The following is a 12,254-nucleotide window of genomic DNA, read 5'->3' on the forward strand; positions in this document are numbered from 1 at the left end:
CGTGTTAATTTTGTGACTTAAGAAGTCGGGTGTAGAAGTTTAAGAGAGAAGGAGGGGCGGACTCTCACGTAAGTTTTTTGGTGTGTGAAGGGTGGTATTTATAGAGAAATGGGGATGGTAGCAACTCGGTTAGGTTTGCTTGCTGGCCAAGGGCATGCCTAAAGAGGCGCGAACTACCTTGTGATGGAAAGGGGTGTATTGTCCCTTTCAATTTGGACGTGGCCAATTCTCCATCCATTGTTTGGTTTGTGGTATTCATATAGGATGTCGTGTAACAATATGGGCATCGACTAAGATGATTTTGGTGTTACTTGGGGTAGGTGTTTTGTGTGCTTGACTCAAGTTTGACCCGTGTGAGTTGGGATTTGAATTTCGAGTCGGTTTTTGGCCCGGTGTCGGTTTTGACTCTAATTAGGGTCATTTTAATGAAAATGATATGATAAAGACATTTATGGCATTATTTTCGACATTCGAGATTTGGGTTGACTCAGGTTGACTCGAGTTGTGGGTTTCTGAGTTGGTTTTGGGTATGAAGACGGTTTTAACTCTAAATAGTGTTATTTTAATGCAAATGAAGTTAGAAAACCATTTATGAAATCATTTTTCATATCCGAGTAGTGCATTAAACCGTCTCATGTTAGCCAATCCACGCACGCATATCAAAAACACTATACAGTCCGATCATCATCGGGTGGTTTTTGGAAGGTGAAGATACTGGGTATCTACAGAGCCCCACTTTGACTGAGGCTTGGACAGGGCAAAAGTCAAAGTATGGCCTCCAGGTCAATCGAAGATTACAGCGTAAAGACTGATACCGTCGTTTAGTACCAAAATTAAATTTATAATTTCAAACTAAAACTATAGCTAGTGATAGTAAGGGTCGAACCACAGAGAGACAAGGTTGATTTTGTTTGCTATTTTTCAGTCTATAAAGTAACGATAAATTGAGGGTTTGAAAACGATTGATTAACTGGCTAATCGCTAAAATGAATATTCTTAACAAGATAAAAAGAGGATCGGGAATTTCGGTTCACCATGGCAAATAACAGGTCAGTCAAGCAGCAGAGATCTCATAATACGGTCTCAGGGAAAATAAGCTAGTCTTTCGATCAAAGCTCAAATAACCTCACGGTCTAATAATTCCCTAGAATTCATCAAAGCTTTCACTCAAGAGAAATTCTAAATCTAGCGATAAATCAAATTACCAATCTTTCGACCTAGCAAAGAAATCCATCAAAAGATAACAAGACCAATACGGAAGAACTCATGCTACACAACTATCCTAATTTAATACCATGGCTCACCTTATTCCCAATCAAAAGAATTACCTACGCATAATCATGACTACACTAATTGCAAAATTAATAAACAAGGACAAATTCAACATGATGGAATCTAACTAGAACAAAGGAGAGAAATTCAATAACTGAAATTAATTGATGAAACAAGAATTAAATTAACAAGCAAAAATAAGAAAAAGAGGAATTGCATAAAAGGCTTACTAATTGAATATCAAGAACAAAGCATTCGAATCAAAGGTTTCCGTCTCAAGCTAGATCTGAAAACTAAGTTTTTCCGAATGAAAAACATAACCTCAAAGTTGTGCGTTCTCTCACGATAAAAAGATACCGAAAGTTAATTACAAGTTGGGCTTTTAAAAGTCTAACACGGAAAATTAAACGTCACCAAATCGTCGATCGATCGTCAAGACGGTCGATCGACTGAACATGCGGAACATTAGCTTCTGTCTGAGCTCCAGTGGTCGATCGACTGAAAGGCGTAGTCGATCGACTGAAAATGCTGTGCAGTGGCTCCTTGTTGCTTCCAAACAACTCTTCACTCCTTGCACGCATCTCAAGGTGAGTGAAATGAACTCTCCTTCCTCTTGGCTTCCTTGAACTTGCTTCCGGAGAACGAACTTGGCTTGATTTAGCCTACTTCCACGCATTCCTACAATAAATCATAGAAAATGCAAAGTAAACCGTTTCGGGAGAAATAGTAGCCTTAAGCTATCAATTATGCATGGAAATACGTGCCAAAACCGCAGATAAAGTGTATAGAATATGCACGTATCAAATCTCCCTAAACCAAACCTTGCTTGTCCCCAAGCAAGCACTATGACCCGTATAAAACTAAATGGAAAGGAGTACATTTCAGAGCTAACTACAAGTCAATGCCAAACCATTTAGTGCCCAAAGTCAACTACTGCAAAGCTTAAATCAAGGGAACAAATTTATGCATATCATAGAATTAAGTCGGGCGTTCGACCTTGCAAGACTCATACAATCGGACTCTCCCGGATCGCTCTTCTCTCAGCAAAGCAAATGGTAAGATAATATGTAAAGAGAGGGAAGAAAAGCATAGTCTCTAACCTAGATTGCGACCGACAAAACATGTATGCTTGACTAGCATGAATAATGATTCTATTTACCGTACATACGCATAACCACCGTCAAGGACTATCACATGCCGAACTATTGCAAAATTTGGTTATGTGAGGCTAAGTGGGAAAGAAGGGGCAAAACAATTATGGGAAAGTGAAGGTAAGAGCCAAGCTAGTACCTAACGAACCATCAGAAACCGAATCCCGTTCTTCCAACTCAACAAAAAGAACATGCCTTTATTGACTAGGCAACACAAAAATCCAAACGAACGCCTCCAAATCGAGAGGTAAGCGCATGAGGCGTGTCTTTATTTCAGCCAACACTTATTATTTTCAAGACTCTCTTTTCTTTTTCATTGTTGTTGCTTTCTTTTTCTTTCATTTTTTTTTTTCAAGACCTGAACTGGTGGTCGATCGACCAATGATGGCTGTCGATCGACCACCCTGCACACTTCAGAGCATTCTGCCCAGGTAAACAACTTCTCTTTTTTTTTCATTTTTTCTGAATTTTTTCTTTCTTCCTGTTTTCAGGGTGAAGTAAATCCTTCACTTCTCAAAAATACCCGCTCCAACATTACAAGAGCGAACCAAAACAGCTTAAATCAATAAATTCCTCTACTACTTCCTAGCTTGGCACAATGGTAGGCTAATTATGGGATGTAGTTAAGGGCAACTGGCAATTTTGGCTTATAGTGGAGTTAGTGGGGTAAAATGAGAAACGGGAGGATGCAATGGTTCTCTAAACATGCAATACCGACCATAAACCAATGCGTATAGGCAATAAGAAATCAAAACTCATACACGTGCAAAACATGAAATGAAGGGAGTAACTACTCTCAAACCTAAATTAACCGGTCATAAATGTCACCAGTTATAGGCTCTAGATCTCAGAAGGTATATGTAGTTTGCCAAAAGTAATGAGTCAAGTCTAATTGCCCGAAATGGATTTCATAACAAAATTTGAGATATCGCTTTTAATTCTTGCTAAGCAGCTATGAAAAGGCAAGGAATGGCATATTTGACTAATAGTGCAAAATCATCATTAAAAACTCCAATCCGACTCAACTATATGCAAAAGTAAACGTGATATTTTTGGTTTTTTTTTTTTTTTTTTTTTTTTTTTTTTTTTTGAATGGTGAAAATAAAAACAAATGCAAGCAGAAATGCACTAAACATGTGACGGAAATGCAATAAAAAAAACAAATGCAGATGCAAAACAAAAGGCATATGCAAATTCCCTCCCCAAACCAAAACGCACAATGTCCCCATTGTGCTCAACAGCAAATCACCAGCAGAAAAATGGGAGAATAAATGCATAAAAAGTAAAAGGAAGCGAAAAGAGAAAGGAAAACAACTCACAAAATACGACCTCCCCAAACCAGCCAAAAACGGGGAGGTCACCAGCATCTAATCTCCACCCTCGTAGGAGGGGTCGCTGTCCTCGTCGGACCCCGACTCACTCTCCTCCTCCTCAGCAGCAGGAGTAGCTCTCCTGGAAACGGAGGGAATGGCTCTCCTGGAAGTGGAGGGACCAGTAGTGGTGGTGGTAGGAGGGGGTCTCCTAGCAGCCTGAGGGTAGCCACCCACAGGGGGAACAAAGTAAGAAGGGTGAGCCCAGTCACCCTTGGGAAGCATCCCCCCCCGAGCTAGCTCGTCGTAGACCGGGAACAGGGCGATGGCCGTGTCCAATCTGTGCTCGTTGAAGCTCCTGCACAAATCACCCAAGACACGTGACATTGCCCTCTGGTCCATGACTGGAGGGACAACTAAGGGAGTAGGTGGTCGAAAAGTGGAGGTGCCAGCAGTGGGAGCAGTGGAGGTAGGGGGTGCCTGTGAAGAGGAGGCACGAGCCCTCCTCGAAGTACTAGCAGAAGGTGTGGCCGCCACCAGAGGAAGCATGTAACTAGGCAAAGGTGGCCTAGCAGCCCCCTCAACAGTTATGAGGGGCAAGACAGGAGGGTAGCCGGTGACAGGGATGCGGTCACAGATGAAAGAGTCAATCTTCCACCGCATCTGTCTATCGACCCAATAGACGCCCCTCGCGTAAGGGAGGTCCATAAAACGCAGCTCAGGGTCAATGGGGTCCTCCTGTCGAGGGAAAAGTAAAACAAGGCGGTTGGCGATACGTGTCACCAAACCGCCACAAGCAATGGTGGTCAAGTTGCCCTCACTTACGATGCGAAAGTGAGCGGCGGTCAAGTAGGCAATGTTATAGATGCGGGCTTTCCGACGCTCAACGTTCAGATAACCCGCCAAAATTGAAAGCTCAATATTATTCACATTATTAAACTCTTTACGGCCAAAAATGGTATTACCCATTAGCCGTAGAAAATAACGAAGAGGGGGCAAGTGGACGGAAGTGCCCGTCCTCCTCGACCCGTAAGTGTCACCGATACAAGACCACATGGTCCGGTGAGTGTCAGAGGGGTCCGAGGTTCCGCCTCGAGTAAAGACCCGAAAACCCGCAAAATCGCAAGTGTCGAGAATAATTGACATTAAAAAGGCGAAAGGAAATGCGGGGTTTGGTCTCATCACCTCAAAGGCTTTGGAATCAAAAGCGTAAGAGGAAAAGAATTCAAGGGTCAAAACATAATATGTGAACTCAGCCATGTCCACAAGACCTATCATACCCGTCCCATTTAGCAGGGACACGACCGACTTATAACAGCCTAGTTTCTCCAAAGTGTCTTTATGGAGAAACCGGGTGGCTGTGACCTTTACAGTCGAAACAAAGAAGGAGAATTTAGCGCGCTGAATAGGTTTTTCAAAGATAACCTGCGGATAGTCAGGTAGACTATCCGTAGTGGATTCTATCATCAGAGGCCGTCCGCGTGGCCGCTTAGTAGGCCGTTGGCTCGATTGTCCCTCTTGCATTGGCGCTTTTCCCTTTGTCATTGTTATTCCTGCAAAAGAGTCAAATTAGCAACAAACAACCAACTTAAGTTTCAAATTCCAGAAACCCGAATCAAAATCAGACCATCCAAGCAAATTAGGGTTTCGAAATTTTTGGGGCAAACTGAAATAACCGTCTCCCAGTTGCTAATTAGTGTCAAAAATCAAAGGGGAAAGCCTAGAATAAGCAATTAAAGTACATAAAAGACCAGGAATCACACCCTAAAATCGTTTTCCCCAAATCGATTTTTTCGACTCAAGGGCACATTACTCGAAAATTTCGCATGGAGCTTCAACAAAACTCGAATAAAAAGCATAAAGATAAGATTAGAAACATACCTTGATGATTTCTTTGAAGATTGAAACAAGAAAGGCAGAGAATGAGGCGGATTTGCAGTTGAAAACGCGAAAAAGGGAGAGGATATAGGGTTTGCTCTTTTCTGATTTTGGGAAAAATGAAAGAATGAGAAAATAAGGATAGAAACTTCCCTTATCAATCGCCTCGAACCGCGGATTGGTCGATCGACGAGTTCACTCGGTCGATCGACTGATCCTTCATTATCGTGGCTTCGACTCTCTTGGTGGTCGATCGACTATGTGACCCGGTCGATCGACCACTTCCCTAGGCACAGTAGCCTCTGTTCTCCTCGCTTCAGTCGATCGACTGAACCTCCTAGTCGATCGACTGTTTGAACTGGCAATTGGAATTAAATTCGTCAAAATTCATTTTGCCATCATAACTTCCTGTCTTTTTCTCGCAAAAATCCAGTAAACCGCTTACGCACTTTGCATAAAATAAATTCCTGCAGAAATTATCAAAGGCGTACAATTTTCCCAAACCAAGAAATTGCAAATGCATGAAAATAAAGGAAACAAAACAAGAAAACTTAAAATGCAAATTGAATGAAATAACAAAATAGAAATCCTAAATTAAAAAAAAAATACAACTGGGTTGCCTCCCAGTTAGCGCTGATTTAAGGGGTCCCGCACGACCCTTTTACCTCACTTCTCATCATCTGATAGCGGATCGAAGTATAAAACCTCGACCTTCCCAACATATGCATCTGATCCATGATAGTGCTTCACATATTGGCCATTTACCTTGAACCTTTCTCCAGCAGAGGTCTCCAATTCAACAGATCCGAACTTTGTGACATTTGTGGTGACCGTATAGGGGCTGGTCCACCTGGATTTCACTTACCAGAAATAAACGGATACGAGGGTTAAAAAGAAGTACCTTATCGCCAATATGGAACTCGCGCTTTATGATTCTCTTGTCGTGCAGCCGCTTTGATTTCTCCTTGTAGATCCTTGCATTGTCATAGGCCAAGACAAATTCCTCTAGCTCATTCAAATTTGTGTCATGCGTTTCTCACGAGAGAGGTTAGGATCCAAATTCAAATCACAAATAGCCCACCAAGACTTACGCTCTAACTCAACAGGTAAATGACATGTCTTACCATAAATCAATCGGTACGGTGACATCCCGATCGGCGTTTTAAACGCAGTTCTATAAGCCCATAAGACATCAGCTAACTTGAGACTCCAGTCTTTCCGTGATTTAGAAACAACTTTAGCTAAGACTTCTTTCAATTCTCTATTAGAAACCTCAACCTGACCACTAGTTTGGGGATGATACCCCAAACCTCTACGATGTTGGACACCGAATTTAGTCAATAAAGCACTAAGTTGTTTCTCTTTAAAATGCATTCCCCCATCGCTAATGACAACCGAGGGACACCAAAACGAGGGAAAATAATCTTTTTAAACAATTTAATCACGGCCTTTGCATCGCAATGGGGAGTAGCAATAGCTTCCACCCACTTGGATACATAATCTGCCTACGAGGATATATTTATTACCTTGGTCGCTCGGAAAAGGTCCTTGATAATCGATGCCCCAGGACATCGAAAATCTCGACCTCAAGAATGCCTACCTGTGGCATCTCATGTCTCTTGAAATATTCCCGATCTTTGACAAGCATCGCATTCAAAGAACAAAATGACAATAACTGCATGCAAAGTTGGCCAATAGAAACCAGATTGGAGTACCTTAGCTACGGTCCTAGACGGACCGTGATGACCACCATAAGTAGAAGAGTGGCAAGCCTCTAGGATATCCTTCACCTCCCACTGAGGTACGCATCTCCGGATGAGACCGTCTGCACATTCCTTGAAAACATAAGGATCATCCCGTAAAATCGTCTAGCATCATAGGCAAACCGCTTCTTCACGCCATGAAAGCTCGGGTGGTATCCTACCTGTCACAAGACAAAGTTAGCAAAATCAGCAAACCACGGAGGTGGATAAGACCCCGAAGTAGTAATAGCTAACAAACTCTCATCGGGGAAAAGAATCATTAATAGGCAAAGAATCCTCCCTTTTCTGTCACGTGCAGACGAGATAAATGGTCACTACCACATTCTCTCGCTCCTTTCTTATCTTTGATCTCCAAATCAAACTCCCGTAAAAGGAGTATCCACCTCAAAAGCCTTGGCTTTGCATCTTTCTTAATAAAGAGAGTCTTCAACGCCGCATGGTCGTGTAAACAATAACTTTAGAGCCTAACAAATAAGACCGAAATTTGTCTAAGGCAAAAACAACAACTAGAAACTCTTTCTCAGTGGTAAAATAGTTGACTTGAGCCTCATCCAGAGTTCGGCTCGCATAGTATATGGCATTCAAAGCTTTATTCTTTCGTTTGTCCTTAACCGCACCGATAGCATAATCGCGGCATCACACATGATCTCAAATGGGAGGTCCCAATCAGTAATTTGAATGATTGGCGCAGAAACTAGGGCCTCCTTTAACCTGTTAAAAGCGACATGGCATTCATCAGTAAATTCAAAGACAGCATTGTGTAAGTGGTTTAGCAATTTTTGAAAAATCCTTAATGAAACGTCGGTAAAAACCAGCGTGACCAAGGAAACTCCTCACTCCTTTAACATTCACGGGAGGAGGTAATTGCTCAATCACTTGCACCTTTGCTTTGTCAACATGTATACCTTTATCAGAAATCAGATGCCCTAACACAACTCCCTCATTGACCATAAACTGACACTTTTCCCAGTTTAAAACAAGATTAACATCTATACAACGCTGCATGACTTTATCAAGGTTAGCTAAACAACGATCAAAGTCACTGCCATAAACTGAGAAATCATCCATGAATACTTCCATAATATTCTCTATATAATCAGAAAAAATCCCCATCATGCACCTCTGAAAGGTGGCAGGGGCATTACACAATCCGAAAGGCATTCTACGATACGCAAAAACACCCTGTGGACAGGTAAAAGTAGTCTTACTCTGATCGTCTGGATGAATAGGGATCTGAAAGAACCCTGAATATCCATCTAGAAAACATAAAAATTTGTTAGAATCAAGTCTTTCAGTCATTTGGTCAACAAAAGGGAGGGGGAAATGGTCTTTCTTGGTGGCGGCATTTAACTGTCTATAATCAATGCACATCCGCCACCCTGTCACTACTCGAGTTGGTATTAATTCATTTTTATCATTTTTAACCACGGTAGTCCCTCCTTTCTTCGGGACTACCTGAACTGGGCTAACCCACTTGGAGTTGCCAACTCTATAAATAATACCTGCATCAAGTAGTTTCATCACCTCAGCCATAACAACTTCCTGCATCTTTGGGTTCAACTTGCGTTGACCCTGTCTATAAGGCTTGTGGCCTTCTTCCAACTCTATCTCGTGCATACAGGACATCGGGCTAATGCCCTTAATGTCATCCAAAGAGTAACCCAAAGCCTTCCTGTTTTTCTTAAGTACACACATCAAAGCGAGGCATACCGTGGTCATCGTTAAGCTTAGAGCTAACAATAGCTGGGTACTGCTCCGTATCATCTAGAAAAACATACTTAAGATTAGGAGGAAGTGGCTTACGCTCCGGTACCTTTACCTCTACAGCATAGACAGAATCAGCTTCAATGGTGTAGCAAGTGTTCACCAAGTTATCGTTGGCCAGGTTCAAAAGCATCTCATCTACTTCTTCATTGAGCTCGTAGCTCTCCATTGAGGCGACCAAAGCATCCGGCTCCTCAAAGATTCTCCATTTGTATTACCGCACACTCATCTAAATGGGTTAGATCAGCTAAGGGATCCTTGGCTAAGGATTCCCTCCAATTACAAGTAACAACCCTGTCAACAATATCAATGGAATAACACGTATCCTCATCAGCAGGTTCAGTTGCCTTGTGAGCAAGACTGAACTCAATGGTGTCGTCCCCTACCTCTAAGGTGATGGTTCCGCGTTTGACATCTATCACAGCCCCAGCTGTATGTAAGAACGGTCTGCCTAAAATAATAGGTATCTGACTATCCTCTGCAATGTCCAAAACAACGAAATCGACAGGAATAAAAAACTTACCCACTCGAACGGGTACATCCTCTAGAACACCTATAGGTCTCTGAGTCGATCTATTTGCCATTTGAACGGTAATATCGGACACCTTAAGTCTACCAATGTTTAACCTTTCGCAAAGTAGAATAAAGATGACACTAACACGGCCCCTAAGTCACAAAGGGCCTTTCCAATTACGTGGTTACCTATAGTGCAAGGAATTGAAAAACTACCCGGGTCCTTTAATTTAGGTGGCACATTAACTTGTGAAAGAGCATTACATTCCTCCACAAACGCAACATTGCCATCATCACGAAAGTTTCTCTTACGATTCAAAATATCTTTCATAAATTTAGCATAAGAGGGTACCTGGGTAATTAAATCAGTGAAAGGAACCGTTACCTCGAGATTCTGGACCATCTCCAAAAACTTACCAAACTTACGCTCCAGCTTGGTAGCCTTCAAACGCTCCGGATACGGGACTGCAACACTGGCCGTAGGATCAGTAACCTTCGGCTTCCGTAGGTTTAAAACCCCCGTCAAATCATCAATGAGTGATGAATCATGCAAACTAGTTGACGGATTTGCATCCTGCTCTGGAGATCCAGTCGATCGACTGGTATGGATGGTCGATCGACCAAGTAAGCTGGGCGTGAATAGTTTCTGAACAGAATTATCGTCATCAGGTATCTCAGTCGATCGACTGAGGATGTTGGTCGATCGACTGGATGAGCTAGGTGTGAATAGTTTCTGACCAGAAACTATTTTGTCTGAAATTCAGTCGATCGACTGGGAATGTTGGTCGATCGACCAACAGTACTGGCATTCAGACTCGTTTTCGCATCAGAATTCAGACGAGCTTCTTCATCATTTCCCGAGTCCTCCTTTGGCTTGTCGGGACTTTCATAAGAAAGGCCACTTCTGAGATTGATGGCATTGATCGTCTCAACTGGCCCTTCACATTTAATTGAAGAATTAGCGGCTTGCTTAGCCTCCATATTCTCCAATTGTTTCACAAAATTCCGTGAGGACTCAATCCCGGCTGCTTCCATATTCGCCACTTGAACCAAAAGGAGTTGGACCATCTCTCTTAACTTCTCGATCTCATCTGAGTTTTGAATAGGAACTTCGACTTTCCCCTTGGAAGCTTCAGAAGTCTCGAGTTTCTCGAGACGGGTAGAAATGGAAGTTATAAGTGTCACAATGAGTCATGTCTTCACTTTGCTTTCGTGACTTACCACGTGAACTTCCAAACTCAGCTTTATGGACCGCCATCTCCTCAATGGTGTTCCAACCTTTACTTTGACCGGTATTATTTTGAAAACTGCCATTAGCAAATGCTGCATCCAAGATGACCTTGTAATCATCATATAAAGCATTGTAAAATAGATTGCAAAGATACCATTGCCGGAAACCATGATGAGGGACAGCTCGGACCAAACTTTTGAAACGTCCCCATGCTTCACAAAAATCTTCGTCGGCTCCTTGCTGAAAACTCGTGATTTTACTCTTCAAGGCATCAGTCTTCGAAAGCGGGAAGTACTTCTTGTAGAAGGCTAGTGCTAAAGATGTCCAATCAGTGACTCCAACTGCTACTCTATCGAGGTAGCGATACCAATCTCGCGCCGAATCCTTCAAGGAGTATAAGAACATGAACCCCTTTACTTCATCTTGAGTTACCCCCTCCGGTATAGGTATTGAACAGCAATAGTCCGTGAAAATTTCCATATGTTTCAAGGGGTCTTCATCCGGTAGACCCGCTGAATCGATTCCGTTCCACTAAATCAATATAAGAGGAACGAAACTCGAATTTACCGGTAGAAGGGGTAGGTAACTGTTGCCCCTTTGGAAGGTGGTGCTCCTTTGGCTGAAAATTATCATATATCGTAGCCATAACTTCCAAAATGAGAGTACTCAAGTCTTCCTCTCAAAAACCTGTCTTCTAACTGTGCAAAAGCAAAACTAGAAGCAAAGGTAAGCAACGGACTCAAGGAACAAAAGTTCCTTGAGACAAGGAAAATAAACTAAAATAAAGCAAACAGAATTACACCGTCCCTAAGAAACGGCGCCAAAATTTGATACGTCGTTTAGTACCAAAATTAAATTTATAATTCCAAACTAAAACTATAGCTAGTGATAGTAAGGGTCGAACCAAAGAGAGACAAGGTTGATTTTGTTTGCTATTTTTCAGTCTATAAAGTAACGATAAATTGAGGGTTTGAAAACGATTGATTAACTGGCTAATCGCTAAAATGAATATTCTTAACAAGATAAAAAGAGGATCGGGAATTTCGGTTCACCATGGCAAATAAAAAGGTCACCAAGCAAACAGAGATCTCATAATACGGTCTCGGGGAAAATAAGCTAGTCTTTCGATCAAAGCTCAAATAACCTCACGGTCTAATAATTCCCTAGAATTCATCAAAGCTTTCACTCAAGAGAAATTCTAAATCTAGCGATAAATCAAATTACCAATCTTTCGACCTAGCAAAGAAATCCATCAAAAGATAACAAGACCAATACGGAAGAATTCATGCTACACAACTATCCTAATTTAATACCATGGCTCACCTTATTCCCAATCAAAAGAATTACCTACGCATAATCATGACTACACTAA

At 42.0% G+C, this 12,254-nt stretch overlaps 1 non-coding gene across 1 annotated transcript; it reads left to right on the forward strand.

The window, feature by feature from the left end:
• The first annotated feature begins 11,045 nt into the window (after nucleotides 1–11,045).
• On the forward strand, nucleotides 11,046–11,154 carry LOC141593251 (small nucleolar RNA R71). The gene has a single exon (XR_012521352.1). It is a non-coding gene; the product is annotated as a small nucleolar RNA R71 (small nucleolar RNA).
• The last annotated feature ends 1,100 nt before the right edge of the window (nucleotides 11,155–12,254 follow it).

Source organism: Silene latifolia, chromosome 7, assembly GCF_048544455.1.
Source record: "Silene latifolia isolate original U9 population chromosome 7, ASM4854445v1, whole genome shotgun sequence".
NCBI classification, from domain to species: domain Eukaryota; kingdom Viridiplantae; phylum Streptophyta; class Magnoliopsida; order Caryophyllales; family Caryophyllaceae; genus Silene; species Silene latifolia.